At 46.8% G+C, this 20,281-nt stretch overlaps 1 pseudogene; it reads left to right on the top strand.

The window, feature by feature from the left end:
• Positions 1–18,121, top strand: part of LOC144124501 (uncharacterized) — a 58,520-nt pseudogene extending 40,399 nt beyond the window's left edge.
• Positions 18,122–20,281: the final 2,160 nt, after the last annotated feature.

Below are 20,281 nucleotides of genomic sequence, written 5' to 3'. Positions count from 1 at the left end.
GTGTTTCCAAGGGCCCTTCAGATATGGTCTTTGGTGCACCGAAACAATCCATCGATCCTAAAGAAGTTCCTGTCATTTCGACAAAGGAAGTTCGCTCTTGGCTGCGTAAAATAAATATTTGCAATGGTCATGGTCTGGACGATATTGTACATGACTTTCCAAAGCGATATGTGCTCCAGATCTCGGAGCATCAGGCTAAAATTTTCACATTGGGCCTTCAAACTAGTGAGTTGCCAGAGGATTGGAAGAAGGCTCGTGTTGTACCGATCCATATAAAGGGCGATAAGTTTCTCGTGACTAATTACCGACCGGTATCAATGATTTCTACATACTGTAAGCTTCTAGAGCCCATTGTGACCGGCTTTATAAATGACTTTTAAATGAAAAGAATATCCTATCACCTTTTGAGCACGGATTCATGAACGGCATGTCAACCATTACTCATTCAGATACGACTATTGACGATTTGTTTAGAGTGCTGCATAACTCAGGACAGATCGATGTTCTTTTTTTGGACATAACAAAAGCTTTCGATAAGGTGCCACATTCAGAGCTGCTTTATAAATTGCATTTAATTGGTCTTCTGTTGTATCTTGTTGAATGAGTCAGAGCATATTTAAGTGGTAAAGCTCAGTCGCTTGCTGTTACTTCCGGTGTTCTCAAGGGTAGTGTGTTAGGACTGTTGGTTTTTTAATATATATAAATGATTTAATAGATACCATTCCACGGTCTGTGTCAGTAAAATTGTTCGCAGATGACTGTGTTGTATATAAGGAAATCTTGTCAACTGAAGGCCATCAACTGCTCCAAGAAACTGCTCAAAATATGTGTCTGGTGGGAAGAATGGAATATGGATTTAAACATAGACAACAGTGTGCTTCTCCGAGTTACGACGAAAAAATGTTAATTACCAATATTGTCTTGAAAACAGTCACATCAGAGAGGTCTCAAAATATAATTATCAAGGAATCACTCTTAACAACCGATTAACCTGGGTCAGTCATATCTCTGAAATCTGTTCAGCTGCTTTCTCGAAGCCTTGTTTCTTTAGACGAAAATTGAAACATAGTCCTAGCAATATTAAGCTCTTGGCTTACAAAATTTTCGTCAGGTCCAAACTTGAATATTCGTCCAAAATTTGGGACCCGCACACTAAGAAAGACGTATATCAACTATAGCTCACTCAAAGAAAGGCAGTACGTTTCATTTTTCATAAATACAAAAGGTCTCACTCCACAATACAAGGCAATAACATCTGGTTACTTCATACACGCAAAAACTAAACCGTACTTCTTTCCTTCATAAACTTTTCGCAGGTAAACTTAGCATTTCTCCCCAATAATTCCTCAAGCACACCCCTTCTCGAGGGACCCGTCATAGTAAGGAGCACTCTTTACAGCCTCTTTTTACAAAAACAAACGCGTTTAAGCACAGTTTCTTCCCTCAAGCAATAGCAGATTGGCATGCGCTTCCTGAATCGATTTTTCACTCTCCTAACGTGGAACAGGCGCTACAAACGTTGTTGCTTCACTAGAAAAGAAGTGACTTTCCTATACTGATCTTTAGTTTGTATTGATATTCGTCTTTGGTACATCTTTTAAATTTTGTTTTTTGAGCCACATACAATGTTTTTTTTGTGTGGTGTTCTGATTTGTGTTTTTGATGCCTCTCTTGCTTGAGCCAATTCTGGCCTGCAGTATTGTGAAATAAATAAAAACTTTGGTGCTGAAGTCGGTTAAGTGACCAAGTGAGTAGATGTGACTCCCTCGAAGATGTAAATCAGCTGTTAGCTCAGGAGCAGTCAGTGGCATAAATGCAGGCCTTCAGCACATCCGGTTGCCCGCTGAGTAATCATGCAGTACAGCTTGCCACTTATACCTCCCCGGAACTTTTCACCTTTGCGTCGCCAAAGCAAAACTTCTCGTTCCGCACTACTTCCAGGAAAACTGTCCACCGTTACTGCAAGAAGGGGTGAAAAAGGAAGCAACAAAACGGCGGACGAACCTTCACATGTATCCGATGAAAAGTTGGTGCCGTTCGAATGTGCGCTCACAGAATATTAAGAACGCGTCATACACTCGCTTTAATTTAATATTGAATGAGAAGAGCGGAAATCAATAAAAGTACTTACCATTAAACGAAGAACTTTATTTATGAAGGGGGCCTAAGTGTGCGAACTTTATGAAGAATAGTGGTTTGTCTCGCGCATGCCATTACCAGCACACTGCACTCAAGGGAGATATTCACCCACTTTTGAAGGCCACTGTTTGTTTCATTATTGTTTCACGTAATCTCCCACCGACTGGCGGCCACGAGGGCGTCTGCCTCAGGACTGTGTAAACAATTCACAGCGGGGCGGCGGAAGCAGCAGGGAGAGCAGCTGCAGCGCTCCTCGTTTCCTCCTTTGCTGCGGGGCAGCAGCGACCGACCGCGAGCGGGGAAAAGCAAACGCGAGCTCAGTGCTGCAGCTACTGCTGGAGCCGACGGTGCGCAGAACTCTCCAAATGCGCTCACGTGGGGCCCCTGCAGCGCCCGTTCGTCAGGACGCATCCCAGGGGCGAAATTACGCCTCCGAGCTGCGGTACTACGACGCTCGTGCCGGCATCGAGTGGGCGCGCCTTCGGCGCAGCCGGAGCGGATGGCTGCGGGTTTCGGTGGCGACGTATGAAAGAGAATAGAGCGGCGTTCTCGCCGTGAACCCGGCAGCAGCCCGTTTCTCGCCAGAGACGGGGCTTCGTACGCACTTTTACTCGCGATGCCAAGAAAAAATGGTCTCGAAAGGGCGTGGTTACTGCTGTCGTCCTTGTTCGGATCAACTGTCAACTGCTGAGGGATGCCCTCCAGTCTCGACACGCAGCGTGGTCTGATTGTGTGGATCCGTGCTTTCTGGCATCTTCGGGCAGTTATTTTGTTAAATGAAAGCCGTTTGAAAGAGTTACACGGACGCTAGGGCTTGCTTACTTGGAGTGGGCAGGGCTGCCACATCAGAATGTAGGTCACCGACCATTTTCTGTTCCTCGTTCAGGTATCTCTTGGGATGCTCCCAGCAGTAACGAGACTGACACTGATACCACGTCTAGCTTCATTAGATAAGCGCTGCTTTGGTGTTGTGGCCAGCACGGAATTTGAAAACGAACCACTAGCGGCATAGACGCTTGACTGAATAAATTAGCGCATCGAAGGACTACTTGACAGTGGACAGGGCAGCTACAATAGCATGCAGTTCACCGACCCTTTTTTATTCCTTGGTCAGATGAGGAAATACTGTTGCAAATCTTTTCGTAGTAATGATGTTTTCTTGACTTTGCGGCCGTGCCAACTGCCACTTGTTGAAGTGCTCATACATATTCGTGTTTAACTGCGGTTTCTTTGGCTGCTGGGAGATCACGCTGAATCAAACCCAGGCCATGAGGAGTCTACGCTTGGCGACAAGTTTAGGGCTACTGCATATGATGTTCGAGAAATTAAGAAGCAGAATTTGTAACAAATCAGAAGCAAAGTGCAAGTGGCAAGAAACTAAAGGGTAACCACGGGCTCGAGCATCAAGTCTCGGCTTGGACAAAAAGCGTAACTGGGTGGTAGGCTGGGTCTGAAGACAAAAAAAAAATCGCCAGGGAGGCCTCAGCTGCTCCTACTGGTGCAACGGCTGATGATATTCTCCTAGTGTATGCAGAGTACGTGATCGCGTGAACACCAAGTGCACGAGATCTGTGCCTAGCACCTCGGCCTATATCTTCGTCGTTGTCGGACAGGGCCCGCGGTTGCAATAAGACGCCTGAAGACGCCTCTCAGAAGAGCACCCTGAAATACATCATGAAACCTCGCCGGCTCCGGTCGCACTACGCCAACTGCCTTCGCTGGAGCCTCCAGAGAGAGATGCAAGTAACCCCCCTCCCCCCTCTCCTCCAGGATTACATGTAGACGACTTTTATCCTGCTGTGTAGTTCTGATGTCCCTCGAACAATTCATTTAGGAACACACTGCTATCGGTCATTCAGTAACTTAAGCCACCGACTACGCCTACAATATTTTTTTTCGTGAAAAAGGCCGATTAACCTCGGCACATACTGAAGGACCTTCTGACCACAATAGTTTGTTTTGGTTACCCTGCTTCAGTTGCTTTGGGTGACGACCATGAAGATATCGCCATCATACTTCCTAATTTTCATCAGTGTGGCTGAATTGGTGTTGCTCGGTAATATTCAGACTGTGCTACCTAAGAAGAACATGAGCATTCTCAGGCTCGGGCCTGTAGTATGCCTTCAACAAATAACGAACAAAGTAAGCCATATGAGAGCCATAAATATGGATAACTTTGGATGCGCCGATAGCACGTCAGTTGCGAATCGTCTCATTGAAGTCCAACCATGCACCCCGTCGACGCAGAGGGAAACTACTTATACTGGGCTGGGAAGTTCGCACTGGCATTTTCGTGACACAATGTGTCAAAAGGGATCATGGCCACACTGCAGCACATGTATATGAAATTGAAAATTCAGAGACACATAACTAGATTCTGTGTTGCGATCGCGTTAGAAACTGTTGATGCTTTTACCAAAAGTAACTTCACTTCCGGTGTGGTGACATCATTTCTTCTAAAGTGACATCATTGCACGTCACGCCTTCTCGTCACGTCACCTAATGCCGTAGCTGTGACGGCATACCACTTCGACCAGTCAGATTTTTATGGCAAACGACGCCGCTTTTTTTCTCCAGTCGGGCTTGGAATGCTATTTCATTAAAACAGGTCTAGTTTTTCGAGCCAGTTCAATTATTTCCTTACAAAAAGGAGAAACATTTGAGTCACTGCATAAATGCGGTGCAGTGTGTATGGTGTACGCCTCAATGTCATTTTTCTTTTCTCGGAACTAGAGGTATCAGTCTCCGTGGAACCTCTGGTCTGGTCGTCAGTCACCTTTGTGCCTACTATTCCCGCCGCTGTCTGGGCAGGAAGTGCGCAGCTACGCCCAGCAAATTAACGGAGCTCTGTGGTGTTCTCGTCTGCCTCAACCGTGACACCTCCGCCATTCGTACCATCCACAGCGGCCAGCAAAGTTGCTAAGCGATCGACAACTTACATCAAAACTCGTGCTCAGGTTTGCTTGTATAGTGCTCAATCACGCAGAACCAACATATATAGGCTCACGAGCAAAGAATATTGAACTTAACTTCGCGGGTGAATGTCTCTACTTCTTGTCAGCCGCTGTAGCTACCAAACGCCGCTTTTACCACGGCTAAGTTTGCGCAGTGTGCCCTGTTTGGCTGTACGAAACAGAAAGTACTGCAAAAATGTGCAAGCGTGAATACGAATACAGTAAGATAACTCCAACGAGGAGAAACTGAAAAAAAAAACACCTTCCGTTATACTAGCGACTAAGAGCGCACAACGGGATATTAATAAAGCAGATGCGAGTTTGAAACTAAACAATTAACGGAAGCATGCAACCGCTTCCGAACAAACGCACTAAAAACGCATGAAAAGGAAAGGCGCGAAGAAGAAAGCTGGGACACCCGTCCAGACAGGCGCAGAAAAGCGGAGAAAAAATCTCACCGCCACGAGAAATAGCACTGTATTTTTTCCCCTCTTTCTCGAGTCTTTCGAACAGCACTGGAGCGTAGCACTACTTGCTTCGCTATCAGTGCTGCCAAGTATATGCAAAGCACACGCTCGCAATATCCAGCGACTTCTCCGCTCTCCTTGGCTAGCCTGGGCAAACCACGCCTCCCGAAAGAGCCGCAAGTTGGAAGCAACTCGCGTGCGCGCAGCAAGCTGCGCGCGTAATAAGAAAACAATTCGGGTGGAATCGCAACGCCCAGCCAGATCGCTGGCGCGTCCCTAATCGTATGCGCGCCGAAGACGCCCAGCTAATAATGGAACGAGCCAAGCGCGTGCCCTAATGTATACCGAGGCGCCGCTCAGTGCGCCTCCTGCATGCAGCGACGAAGGCGGGAGCATTTGAGCTGCTGTTTACCTGCCATGCGAAAGGAAGGAAGTGTCGTGGGCATCGCAGCTTCCATTACAACTTCCTGCGTTCGTAACGCAGTTTCGGTTAACAAGCAGAGCGTATACGGACTGCGAAAAGAGGCTTCCTCGAGCGGCCTCTGGCATTTAGCATCAAACTAAGCAGGCGAAGCTTGCACTGACAGCTATGTCGAAATAAAAAAAGGATATTTCGCTTGAACTCTACGCGGCAAAGGTAAGAGCCCTTGGCTCTACCAAAAAAAAAAAAGAAGGGTCGTATGGTGCCTCGAATTCTGCGCAAGGCGCCACAGTAGGCGTTAGATCCAAGCTGGCTGAATAATGCACTGATAGTGGCTTCGAGACGCTGTCTACACTTTACTCTCAGACTGAGTTTTCTAGGCCGCGTTAATCACGAAGTTTTTAAACGGGGACGGAATGTCTGTTAATTTAATTAGTTTATTTATGTATTTACATTTATTTATTCATTTATTTTTAGTTCCCGGCGATACACTGACTGCAGAACTTTTTAGGATCGAAATTCTGGTGAACTGGACGATGTTTACATCAGTCTGCTGAGGACCGTACCTAAAAGCATTTCATTCTTAATAAGGCTGAAAAAAAAAGATCCTGCGGTTTCTCGGACAAACGTGCTACTTAGACCTTACGCGAGTTTCTACACCGTCCTGCATCTTGCTGTTCGATGGCCCCGTATACTGACGTCACGTCTACCACGTTTCATGGCGGGAATCCAGTAGGCTACACCGAGACGAAAACGAAGGCAAACATAGACACAACCCAGTGTCTGTCCGTTTTTTTTTTCTCGGTTTTCTTTTCGTTGCACGAGTTTTCCGCCATGAATCGCCGCCTACCCACCCAGCTTTCCTAGCGAACTACCTCTACCACGCCCATAGTTAAACTTGCACAAAGACTGCTGGTTTGAGTGCAACAGGATGTTATTGTCCGGTGGCTGTAAAGAGAATGGCTTTGATCGTGTTAGCCCGCTGCAAACGTCCGTGGTCAATGCCTTCTGTGCTCCGCGTCTCAGGGTAATCTACTACCTCCCGCGCAGCCGCCTACGGTTGGCCTTTATTCTTGGCGTAGATCCTGAGGCAATCTCTGGCTGAGCGAGGATTGTAACCGTCGTATTTTAACGTAGGCAGCCTGGACAGCTCCAGGCGTAAAAGGGGAATGCTCCACCTGGGCGTGACAACTAGAGCTAATCACTGCCTTGACAGAGCACATGCTGCCTTGAAGCAGCGCCGACATGTACGACTGGTTTCTGCCGAGGTTTAAGCGCGCAAGATAGCGTCTTGGACTTGTTACGCAACATTAAACATCAGAGTGTTTTAGGCCTTTCTACACTAGCCATTTTCATTTGCGTCGCAAAGGATTATGACAGCGTCCTTCAGACCCCAATACTGAATAGTTTGCAAGATATAGGCGTACAGTGCCGTCTGCTAAGATTCATTCACTTCTTTGTCTGTGATCGTGCATTTCGAGTGCGGTTGGGGTTGTATCATGAGGTGTGCCTCAAGGAAGTGTTCTTTCCCCCACGCTTTTTAACGTTGTAATATCTAGTCTCCCAGTTTCAGTGCGGAAGAATTGTAGGCGTGTGCGTATGTCCATATATGCAGACGACATTTGTTTTGCGTTACCGGCTTCTAGCACAAGCGATTAGGCTCGATAGCTCGACAGGCCCTACTTTCGTTACAAGATTACCCTCAAGTAGAGGGATTGTCTCTATCAGTGGAAAAACCCGGCTTCGTTATACTTCCAGCTATAGGAAGACTTTATGCGCGGTTGAAAATAGACCTTGGCTACTCTTGCAGTCCTCAGTTCTGTCACATGCGCTTTTTGGGCGTTATTATTGACTCGCGTATATAGTGGCCTCGAGCTGTGGACTCGATTGTCTCGTCTCTATCTTCGCGTCTGAATGCAATCTGCAGAATCGCAAGTGAGAAATGGGGAAACCACCCTTCCTCAATGGTCAGACTTCAGAAAGCACTGGTCATTAGTCGCATAATGTACCAACTGCCTTTAATTTCCACCTCGGTATCACAGCTTGGCCGTCTTGAAATTTTGCACACAAAGGGCCTGAGAAGAGCCTTTGGAGTTGGAGCTCCGTACCGCGCCACTGACAGCTTCGTCTTCTTCGTGACATTTTCATGGAATGGCCATGCAACAACATTAAGTAAGCATACCACCGAGAGTGATTTTATTAATACGTGCCTAACATTTGGCCTATCTCAGCTCGTCAGCATCCTGACAAAGCAAGTCAATCATCCGCTTAAAATTCTCGACCTCGCGCTTACGACTCAACCTGACCACGCTTCATCGCTTACGTGCCTATCAGGCATCAGTGATCACTCAGTACTGCACGTGGCCCATCACAATCACTTATCACGTCCTCAGAAATCAACGAAGACAATAGCACTCTACGACAAAGGTGACTAGGATAGCATGAATAGCTATCTAATGATATTGTGTAGCTCTTTTCTTTCTAACTTCTAGCATCAATCTGGGGAAACAAGCTGGCCTCTGTTCAATGAAAATGCGCGCGAACTCATCCGCACGTACATCCGCACTGAAAATATCACCACGCACTCGTCATCACTATGGCCACCCGAAAAATAAAAAACCTGCTTAACAAAAAAAAGGCTCTTCTCATCCACCAAACCCTCTGACGACGTTCGCAGATGGGAAAAGTACCGGGCTGCTGAACATAACTTTCTTTCGCAGTGGGACCTAAGAAATACTTTTTCTTTTCATCCACATTACCAGCTTAAAAAATTATATAAAGCGCACTTAGGACAACAGAAAAGGGAGACCAAACAACACAAGGTCTCCCTTGTCTGTTGTCCTAAGTGCGCTTTATATAATTTTTGAAAATGAAAAACCAACCAGCTCAGATGTCAATTCTGCTTCAGTTCATTACCAGCTTGCTTCACAATACGCTTAGACAATTTTGGAAGGCCGTAAACACTAAACCGATGCCGCCGGTATCACTCTGCGACGTACACGGCTCCCTCATTCCACACAACGATGTGACCGAAACACTGAATTACGCATCGTCATATAGTTTTACTAGCGAGCGTGAAGGCGACATGCCTGACTTTTCTCATTTAGATTAAAGCCTTATCCACTCATGAGACATATGTTTTGAACCTAACTTAATAATAGCGTTAATTGATTCCCTGAAACTAACGTTATCAGCTGCTGTCGATAGAATTGATGCGAAAGTAACGCAGGAATACTACAAATATTTTAGCCATTCTTCTTTCCCACATCTTCCAGCAATCGCTCGAGATCGATATTGAGCCTCACGACTGGAAAGTCGCACAAAAAAGGCCCTCCTTTGTCAACTAATATTTACCATCCCATTTCTATCATTAGTGATCGCTCTAAATTAATGAAGCACGTAATTTCCTAACACATGATCTTTTATTTCTGCCCCGTCTCAGGCCCATCTGCCATCTTTTTTTCATCCTTGTCAACACGAATCCTGAAAAGCTTATCCTGCTCAACCCAACTCACTGTATTTACTAACGATATAAGTTCTAGTACGAATATTAACGCACCCGTGGACGCACTTTTATTGAATTTTGAAGTTTTCGACAAAGTTGGCCATCGTCATCTCTACTCAAACTATCACGCCTTAACCTACTGGTATTTCAATGGCAGTAAATGTTTTCCCTAACCGCCAACAGTTTGCATAGGCTAATAACCACGCATCTTCCATGTTTCCTGTCACCTCAGGCGTGCCGCAAAGTACTGTTTTAGAGCCTCTGTTATTCTTAATATACATTAACGATCTCTCAAATAATCCAGCTTATGCATTCTGTTTGTTCGCAGACGATTGCGTCCTCAACCGGAGAATCACTAATGGTAGGAGTCTTACCAACTGCAGTGCGACTTGAAACCTGTAGAAAATTGATGCGCTGTCTGATGTCTTTCAACATTAATGAAACAACTCTAATCTAATTTCATCGTCATCAGTCATACCCTACAGCAAACTTCAGCATATGGGGCGCAGCAGTACACATATATATATATACATACATATATATATATATATATATATATATATATATATATATATATATATATATATATATATATATATATATATATATATATATATATATATATATATATATATTTAAGTATCAGCCTCACGATCTCTCTTGTACCACCCATGTTATCAACGTAACCGATGACATTAACCGAGTTCATGGTTATCTACAAGGTAACTTGTGACTGGCTCCTCCTTCAGTAAAACTGTCCACCTATTTAATTCTTGTCCGCCCTAAACTCTAAAATTCATAAATGCTCTATCTTATATAAGACCCTCAACAACTAACCATGCCAAAGCCCTTGATTCCGTATAAAACCGCGGGGAAAGATTTGTATATTATGATTACTAATGTCATACGAGCTTCGCAGCGTTAAAAACAAAAGATAACCTCCTCAGCCTATAATCCCGTAGGCAAATAGCAAGACTTTGCCTTTTCTACAAGTTCAGTCATTCACCTCCGAGTCATTTCGTTATCACCCCTGCACAACGTCTTTCACTTCGCACCAACCATCCCAAAGCCTTCCATTCACCTCGAGCATCCACTTTTGCGCATCTGAAATATTTTTTTTTTTCACCCAGACTGGAAGGTACTGCAACATCTTTCCCGCCGAAGCCATTATCCATCCTGCCTCTGAGTCCTTCAAGTCATTCATCGCAGAACTCGCCTGCTGTCCCGAAAGACGCGGGTTCGATCCCGGCCGCGGCGATCGAATTTCGATGGAGGCGAAATTCTAGAGGCCCGTGTACTGTGCGTTGTCAGTGCGCGTTAAAGAACCCCAGGTGGTTGAAATTTCCTGAGCCCTCCACAACGGCATCCTTCATAGCCTGAGTCGCTTTGGGACGTTAAACCCTCACAAATAAAATCAACTCTAATTCAGGCAACTGACGACTGATATAATCTGCCTTCAGCTTACACGTGCACAACAGGCCAATACATTTTAGAGACGCGGTAACTAGCTTTATGATCAAGTGTCTACCTCCCGTTGCTTTGCGTTTAGGAGTTTGACGTTTCATGATTTGAATGATTTAGTCCCCGTTGTCGGCGGGCCGCGCCTAGAACGGAGGGAGAACATGGAAGCGAACCTAAACGAACTTTGGCGAAACTTCCAGCTCACCCTCTGATGCCTACATGCTGCACTGCCACTGGAGCAACGCATGTGTCAACAGCAGCCTCTCTATAATGTACTACGGTGGTTACTGCGCCTGAGCCGGCCTCGCAGCTCGTCACAGCCTAGGGCTGAAAACAGAGGCGCATCGCAGCAACCACGGTAGCCCAAGCGATTGCTCGTTGTACAACATTTGTCCGCAAGGTTTCGATACTGAGTCTATTAAAAAAAATGCGTTTAACATTTAAATCATTTGTGCAGCATCCCATCGAAATAGTCTCCCTTGCAGTCTGTACACAGCTTCCAAAACTTCTTCAGGTCTTAGAAACAGTTGGAAAACGCTTTTTTTTGGCAGGGTTGTCAGCTCCGTGGTCGTGGCGTCTTGAATGGCCTCCGCGCTCCTCATCCAGCGACCTTTTAGAGCTCTCTTCACGCGAGGAAACAGGAAAAAATCATATGGGGAGAGGTCAGGCGAGTATGGCGGATGATGAAGTACAGTAATGCTGTGCTTGGCGAGAAATGTCACGATGAGAGCAGTGTGCGCCCTAGCGTTATCCTGGAGAAGGTTCCATTGTCCAGATGCAAACAGTCAGGGCGACGGCGTCGCAGTGCATCATGCATGTGTTGGAGCACGCGGATATAAAACCCTCGATTCACCGTCTGCCCTTTTGGAACGAACTCGTGGTGTATGACACCTCTGGCATCGAAAAAAACTATCAGCATCGTCTTTGTTTTGGTCTTTTGTCGCCGCACCTTTCTCGGCGCCGGAGGGCTTGTGAACCGCCATTAGGCATCGTCTTTGTTTTGATCTTGTATCGTCGCACCTCTCTCGACGCAGGAGAGCTTGTGGACCGCCATTCGGCGCTCTGCCTCTTTGCTTGAGGATCGTATTGAGAACACCATGTTTCATCTTCAGCAATGATGCTGCCGACGAATGCAGCATCCTTCTCCGCCTCGGAGTGAAAAACAGTGCTAACTGATGCCCTGGTGTCCCTCTGGTCCTGTGTTAGGGAGTGCGGCAAAAGTCTGGCATTCAGCTTTCATTCCCCCAAGTTCTCATGCAAAATTTAGTGGAATTTTGTCATACTAATGTCTAGAGCATCTGATAGCATGCGGACTGTAATGGTTGTGTCTGACTGTACGATTTCCCTGATCCGAGCCACGTTGTTTTCATTCCGTGAGGTTGAAGAGCGCCCCTGCCTTGTGTCGTCTTCCACCGACGTCCTCTCCGAAACGAACGTCTTGTGCCACCCTAAACTCGCGCCGGCGATAATGTCCTGTTGCCGTAAGCGTCACGAAGGAGCTCAGACGTCTGTGTGGCTGTCTTGCCAAGCTGCACACAGAATTTTATGCTTATACGCTGTTCGAGGCGGACGTCCATCTCTCCACGTTCACTCACAGTAGAATGCGCAGACGACTTGTGACAACGTATTTTTCTACATGTCGTGCCATCTAGCGGCTGTCACTGCAATTAACATAAATAGCTCAGGTTAGCCTAAAAAAATGGCGCTATACATATGCACGAACATTTGTTTTGGGTAATTATTTCTAGAGAAGAAAATTAATCAATCTCGAAACTTAATGAACTATGGTGTACTTTCGTATTGGTGTTGCACTTGTTGATTTTCGTCGTATTTTCGTTTATTTTTATTCTTTCGTACTGCGCCGCGAAAAACTTTTCAAAAAAGGAAAGCGCTGTATATAACTATGTCACTTCTACGTGGGCGTCTCAGCCGCGCCGTGAGAGAAGAGTGAAACATGAGCCGTAGGAGAGAAGGTGGTGCCAGCACGCACTGCTCGGCCGAGGCGAAGGTCCTAGAGAGGGGCAAAGGGGACGGATCGAAGTGTGCACCTAAGTGGCTGATGGCTCTTAAAGACTTTAGTGCAGCTACCACGACCTATGAGACGCCCTGGAACGCGGTACGCCTTTCCTGCAACGCATTTCATGTTGCCATCTACTCTCGACGACGAGCTCAACTGTCAATTTTTGTTTGTTTGGTCTCGCTCATTTGTATTATGAATTTTGTATTGCTATCTTTGTCATTGTTGTTTCCTCACATTTTTTCTCTCTCATTGCAGATTTCGTAAGAGATTTATGACCTTCTTACAAAATATGAAAGGGGAGGCGCCAAAATTACAAAACGAGGAAACAAATGCTGTCACTCCCTAAGCCGGCCCAGTATGCCGCTGTTTCCCGGTATAGCTATATCCCCGAAAGCGCCCGCTGCGGTCAACGTGCCGATGGAGCCCACATCTCATGCCCCTTAGTTTTCAGTTTTGTTTTTACTGCTCTGTTTTCTCCTTAAATTGATTTTTTTTTTCTTGTGAGCATTTAGCTCATTTTCAATTACCTTGAATTCGCTTCAAGCATGGCAAAGCGTTGCTGGTCCGTGCTCCCTCTCTCTCTTCCCCTCCCTTTTATGTTGTTTTTACATTTTCTGAGAGGACTAATAAAAGGGTAAAAGGGCTTGCCCCGCTCATCTTCCTAAACCAGATCTGCAACTCCGTGCTTTTTATCAGTGGGAGGCCGCGGTGCTCGGCACGGACCTGGCTGTCCAACGCCGGATGCTCGAGCGAGCCACCGTGATCATCACGAAGCGACATCTTCTGCTCACCTAGCGTCGACCTGAAGCTCTGTTTTAGTGCGAAAGCACTGCTTCACGAGGTGAAACCGGCTCACCAAGTTTGTGTGAAGCTTGACCTTCAGGGTGACCATGCCCAACCAATAAATAAAATAAAAATTGCTGGAGCTGGGTTTTGAACCCGCTGCGGCGCGAACAGATCAGCTTCGCTGGCTTCTGCACAAGAACCCTATGCTGCCGCCGCTTTTTTTCTGTTTTGCCAGTGTTCACAACAGTCACATCACTCCACTAAAACACGCTGACCGCGCTCGGGTCAACGCACCAATTTAAAACTTTTTCAGAGCAGCAAGTTCATCCAACACGGGTAGCCATTCAGGTGGCTCTAGTTGGGCACGGTAAGCTTCCCGCGCGTACATAACACTTTCTACAAAATTTTCTGTCCCTGACCGAACGTTTACATCAGCATTTCTAAATGCCATCCATGAAGTCAATAAACTATGCAGGCCGAGTAGCGTGATGAGGTCATAAGATAAACCCCCCTCGTCACCTACAGGCAAAAACCGGATCCCATAAGGTGTGATTGGCAGGTATTTCTTTAACGTCCTTTTAAGGATGTCCCAATGAAATACAGGGTCCCAACAGTCGATAAATGCATGTTCGATCATTTCTGGCTTTTTGCACAAGAAACAATTTACTGCCCATAGCACAAAAATTCCCTTCTTATCTAGCCATGTTTTGACTGGAATTGTGCTGCTATGGAGTTGAAAGAAAAAGCTTTTAAAGCAGGGTTTTACTGGCATTATTTTCACACTCTTGAGGACATCCTGCCCTGAGCCTGCACAGCTTAGCTTTCGGTACAGTGGTATGGGTAGCATGACATCCAATAAATCTTTATAAAATTTCTTTTTTGTTGCCGAACTTAATTATCTAATGAAAAACGCACTTTCAACAAGCGAAAAGACAAAACAACTTCCCGCCAAAATCATTTTACCCTTGCACTTATTTTAACAGAACATGACATGATGTACTCGGGCAGAGCATTTGGAAGATGTACAGGGGTAGTCAAAAAATCCCAGGCCGCTCCGAACGGCCGTGGAGTGGCTCCTCTCCGCTACCGGGGCGCTGTTATCGCACGCTTGTCTCGCCGCGCTTGTGTTTCCAGGGTATGTGCAGAGAGGGGGCGATGCCCCCCCTCTCTCGGTCTCCTCGATAACGAAGCAGTGAAAAAAATAGTGCGGCGTACGCCTGCAGCGTTCGCTCTTCGCTCTCCGTATTCGGCTGTGGTGCAGCGCGTCGCGGCGCAAACGACCATTCGCATAAAGTGACGCACTATGCTGGCGGCCATATTAAGTATGACTTCGTGTGCTTCTTCGTACGTTTCGGTTTCCTGGCGTACGATATAGTGCATTTATCTTCACCTAAGTTCTGTTGCGGCCCTCTGAGCAGTGAACTTTTAATTTTCACGTTCAGTATTTCGAGTATTTTTGTTCAACTGTCTGGAAGCTTAGTACACTCGAACAGGGTTTGAAGACGCATTCTCTGCCTGTATTTCTGAAGAGTTTTTACTGCTTCGTTATTGACAGGTTGTCATCTCGAGTCTTGTGTTAATGAATAGGTTTTGCGTCTTCGCGCAGGCAAAGCAGATGAAGTCATGCTAAATACGGCCGCCAGCATAGTGCGTCACTTTATGCGAATGGTCGTCTGCACCGCGACGCGCTGCACCACAGCCGAATACGGAGAGCGAAGAGCGAACGCTGCAGGTCTACGCCGCACTATTTTTTTCACTGCTTCGTTATCGAGGAGAGCGAGAGAGAGAGGGGGGGGGGCATCACCCCCTCTCTGCGCATACCCTGGAAACACAAGCGCGGCGAGACAAGCGTGCGATAACAGCGCCCCGATAGCGGAGAGCAGCCGCTCCGCGGCCTGGGATTTTTTGACTACCCCTGTACTTGGATGAAAGCGCGCGAAAAATCACCATTCTGGTCTCAAAGAAAGAAAAAAACGCGACATTATATGCCTCAAATATAGGTGCACAAGACCCACACCATCATTACGAAGCGAATGGAACAAATTGGTACTGCTCGTACGTTCCCGTGTGCTACGCCACACAAAAACAGCAAATACTCTATGTATTTTTTGTAAGTTCACATGCGACATAAATAATACCTGCAGAGCTTAGCATATCTTTGCGAATAGAAAAAGATTAGCAATAGTTGCACGTGCGAACATGGAAAGATTGCGACCGTTCCATGCAAGCGTTTTATCCCGAGCACTTTCCATTTCATGCTTCCAGTATTGATCGCTATCACATAGTGCTGGAGGGGCACACCAAGATATTTCAAGGGCAGCGCTGTCCATTTTACGTTGGCAAACACTTCAAGTTGTTGGTCCCACTCGCCATGCCAGAAACCCACTGACTTGTCCAAGTTAACGCGACATCATGTTTTATCGCAGAAATCACCCGCCGCCTGAACAGCTTCTTGAACGCTGGCTCGATTATCGCAGAAGATAACGACATCGTCCGCGTACGCAAGCACCTTAGCTTCTGCTCCCTCAAGCGCAAACCGCGAATCCTTTCATTATGTAGCAGGCTTAATCAAAAGGGTTCAAGATATAACGCGGAAAGCAAGGGGGACAATGGACAGCCTTACCTCAGAGGATTTTACAGTGATATTTTCGCTAAGTCTTATTTGCAATGAGGTGCACAGCACACTCAGAGTACACCATTTTGACACCTTTGGTGATAATATTCCCAATATTGACATATTCGAAGAGCTGAAAAAGGATGTCATGGGATACTCGATCAAACGCTTTCGCCAGATCGAGTTGCAACAGAGCAACTCGACCTCCGAGAGCGTCGCAGCACTCGAGAATGCATCTTGCCACGTGTACATTTGGTAATGGTGCGCCCTTGAATGCCGCAGGTTTGATGTGGACCTACCAGATATTTTATAACGCCTTCTGGGCTTCTTGCCAGCACTTTCATAATGACTTTATAATCGACGTTGGTGAGGCTTGTCGGCCGATAGGGCCCCACCAACAGTAGCCTAAATGCGTCGTCACACTTTGGAATCAAGACAACATGAGCCGTCTTCAAAATGGGTGGCAATTGTTCCGTATCATCTGCCTCCTTGAAGACTCCGTGCAAAAAAGAACTGAGCTCTCTTTTGCAAAATTTGTAGAAGACGGCGCCTAGCCCATCAGGTCCAGGCGACTTTCCTGCACTTAGCTGGTCAATCACAGATTCTATTTCGGTTACACTGATTGGAGCTTCGTATCTTTCTTTAACGCTGTCATCTAATTTTGGCATTCGTTGCAAAAAATCAAGCTCAAAACCCTGTTTCTTTGCAGGCTCCTTTCCCAGTATATCTGAACATTGATCAACAAATGCGGCTTCTATATTATTCGGGTCGGTGGTTTCCTAATTTTTGTACAGTATTTTGTAAACTTCATTTTTTCGGGCGTAACTCTTTTCGTCACTCAGGGATCGCTTAGTGGGCGTCTCACCCAGCCACAATCGCTCAGCGCGTGCTCAAACCTCTGTCCCTTTATACTTATCTTCATTTACAAGCTCAAGTTTGCTTTCCACTTCCTTTATCTGCTTCATACAGAAACCAGGCTGCGCATTTTCGATGTTCAGCAGTAACTTCAGCTGGCACTGCAAATCCTTTTCTTTTTGTTTTTCTTGTGTTGCAGCACAGTTGCTCGCTCGATTGCTTTCAGTTTTACGTTGGCTTTAAAGCCGCCTCAGTTGGCTGCAAAGATACTAAAATCATTCGCTGCAGTGTGCAGCACTTCTTTTATATCGTTTACAAAAAGATCGTCTTCTAAGAGTTTAGCATTTAATTGCCAGAGATCCCAGTTAAATTGAGACTTCCTTACTTTGCAACCCAGGCTGAAGACAACGAGGCAATTATCAGGAAAAGATACTGGTACAACGTAGTAGTTTTCACACAAAGGCGCCAAATCCATCGATATATAAATGCGATCAAGCCTATCATGGCTCTCACCTTGGAAATGCGTGAATTTCACCTGAGTGCTTTCGGATAAAAAACAGCCAACATCTATTAACTCATAATCGTCAACTAGCACATTCAATACATTAACACTTTGATCTCTTACTGGCCGACCTTTGGCTCGGTCCTCTGGCCTACAAACACAATTAAAATCTCCAAGAAATATAATATTCCGCTCGGATTTCAGATACGGCTCTAGATTTTCAAAAAACACCTTGCGATCACATTCTTTGCTGGGTGTTTAAATGCGCACTACACGCCAAAAAGACTCAGTAAAGCCAAAATCTAGGACAATAAATCAGCCATTTTCACAAACAAAAGCTTGTTCCTCCACAATTCCCACACTCTTGTGTCAACCTGCAGATGCTCCTACAGCGTGAGGAATGCACATGTTGTAGTTGGCAGTGAAAGCCTGCACCATGCGGTCCGTCTGCTCTTGGCTGCTGACCTTGGTTTCTTGTACGGCAGCGATGTCTATGTCGTTTTCAATGAATAGGTGGTTAACCTGGTACTGCCTACGCCTACTTGCGAAGCCTCATACGTTCAATGTGGCTGCACGTAGGGCTTTCTCAAAATTCGCCGGCATGTTTTATCAGAGCAGAAGGGCAGCATGTGGCTTAACTCGATATGTAGTACCATAAATCATACGTCTTTTACAGAGACAGTCGCCCGTCGCTCCCGCCGCGCAGGAAGCCCCTACTCCCTGCCATGGTGCTGGGTCTTGAGATGCTGCCATGATGTACGCAAATGTTGGTTGCTTACGCTGAGGGACAATAAGCCCCCGCTCTTACGTGGGCTCCTGGTTGACCGCATTGCGGTCAGGGGGAACTGTCTCTTTGGACTTGAAGCCTGGCCGCCGAGTCACAGCTGCTTTGGGGGGCGGTCCCACGCTGGAGCTGTCTCCAGCACCTACCCTCTCCTCATGAACTCTTTTTGCTGGCCCTCCGCTCGTGGCATCCATAGGTTGCGCTTTTTCTTGCTCGTCCAGCACCGAAATGGTTTTCGTAGCACTAACGGAGTCATTCTCAACAGCCTTTTCGCTGGACAGGCATTCACTCACATGAACGTTTTTACCACCGTGATTTTTCTCTGCGCGGTCAGGAGCGACACTGGCTGGGGCCCGCGCTGGTTCACCTGCCGCACTCCTGGAAGTCTCTTCCGCATCTCGAGCGTCCATGACATGCTCTGCCACCAAATCAGTCTTCGGTTGGCTTGTGATGGAAGCGTAGGCCTTGACGCACTGGTTATCGTAGTGCCCAAAGCGTCGGCATCGCGAGCACCGTGGCACCTTGCAGTCTCGCCTGATGTGGCCCGTGTTGCCGCACCGTAAACACAACGAAGTCCGATTCGCCACCATCACTAAGGAAACCTGACTCCGGCACGTAGCTGATCCGGCAGATCGCCAATTGTGCTTCCCGGCCTCAACTTCAGGGCACCTAGCCTTGTCGTCGACGCCCGGTCGCTGATGCCGCGAACTCACCATTTCTCTCGGGTAACTTCTGTTACCTTGCCATAAGCTGCTAAGGCAGCCCGCACGTAGTCGTCGCTGACTACGTGAAGTAACCAGTGAAGTCTGATGTCTTAGTTATCCGGAGTAATGACAAGGCACCGACGCTCCTTGACGACGGGCTCCCCTTTAGCAAGCATGCGCTTTGTCGCTTCAGCTGTCTTGAGTGTTGCCGCCCAAACATGATTCATTTGGGACGCCCCCAGCGCGATGACGCCGGGGAGCGCACCAAAATCAGATAGAGCATCCCTCCTCGACGCGGAACCGCCGAGCCTTCACATCCCCGTGCAAAGAGACAGTATTCAAAACTATCTGAACTGAGGGAGTTGCGGCTGTATAACTTGGTAGTCCTGTTCAGCTTCATCAAAAGCCCTGTCACTGCGGCCAGAAACGGCCGCTAACACCGCTCCGTTGCAGCACATGATAAGCACGTCTGCTCGCTAGCGCGGCCGGAAGTCGAATCACTGATCTACGGCAACGGCTGTCCAATCTGCTGCTCTCATGGGTATTTATGTTCATTGGGTGTAAGCCAACCTTGAGAGTGTTCACCAGCGCCACCCTCGTCCATAGCGGTGGACGTAGCACGTCCTGTATTACCGCGAGTGTGACGTGGAACGTAACTTCACGGCGAGGGCGGAAACTTTGCGAAAACCCTCTTATGCTGCCTATGGCATCAAGACTGCCAGAACCGTGACCCTTGTTAAGCTATTAGCAGACAAGGTAAAGGAAATGAGGGGCTCGTTTGACAAAAATGAAGGGGGCGAACAGTCACCGTAACCAAGGTGCATAAGAGAATCTTTAATTTTTTGTATGTGTTTTACTTACCAGTGTGATAATACTTAGATTAATCTAACGCTTAAAGAAAATTACTTAAAAAGCAGAAAAAACAACCATGCCGCCGGTGGGATCCGAACCCACGACCTCTGAATATCGCGTCCGGTGCTCTACCAACTGAGCAACGGCGACGGCAGTCCAATCTGCTGCTCTCGTGAGTATGTTTATTTGGTGTACGCGAACCTTGAGAGTATTCACC

The sequence above is a fragment of the Amblyomma americanum genome, chromosome 1 (genome assembly GCF_052857255.1).
Source record: "Amblyomma americanum isolate KBUSLIRL-KWMA chromosome 1, ASM5285725v1, whole genome shotgun sequence".
NCBI lineage: Eukaryota > Metazoa > Arthropoda > Arachnida > Ixodida > Ixodidae > Amblyomma > Amblyomma americanum.
The sequence above is the reverse complement of the archived record's forward strand: the minus strand, read 5'-3'. Positions and strand labels throughout refer to the sequence as shown.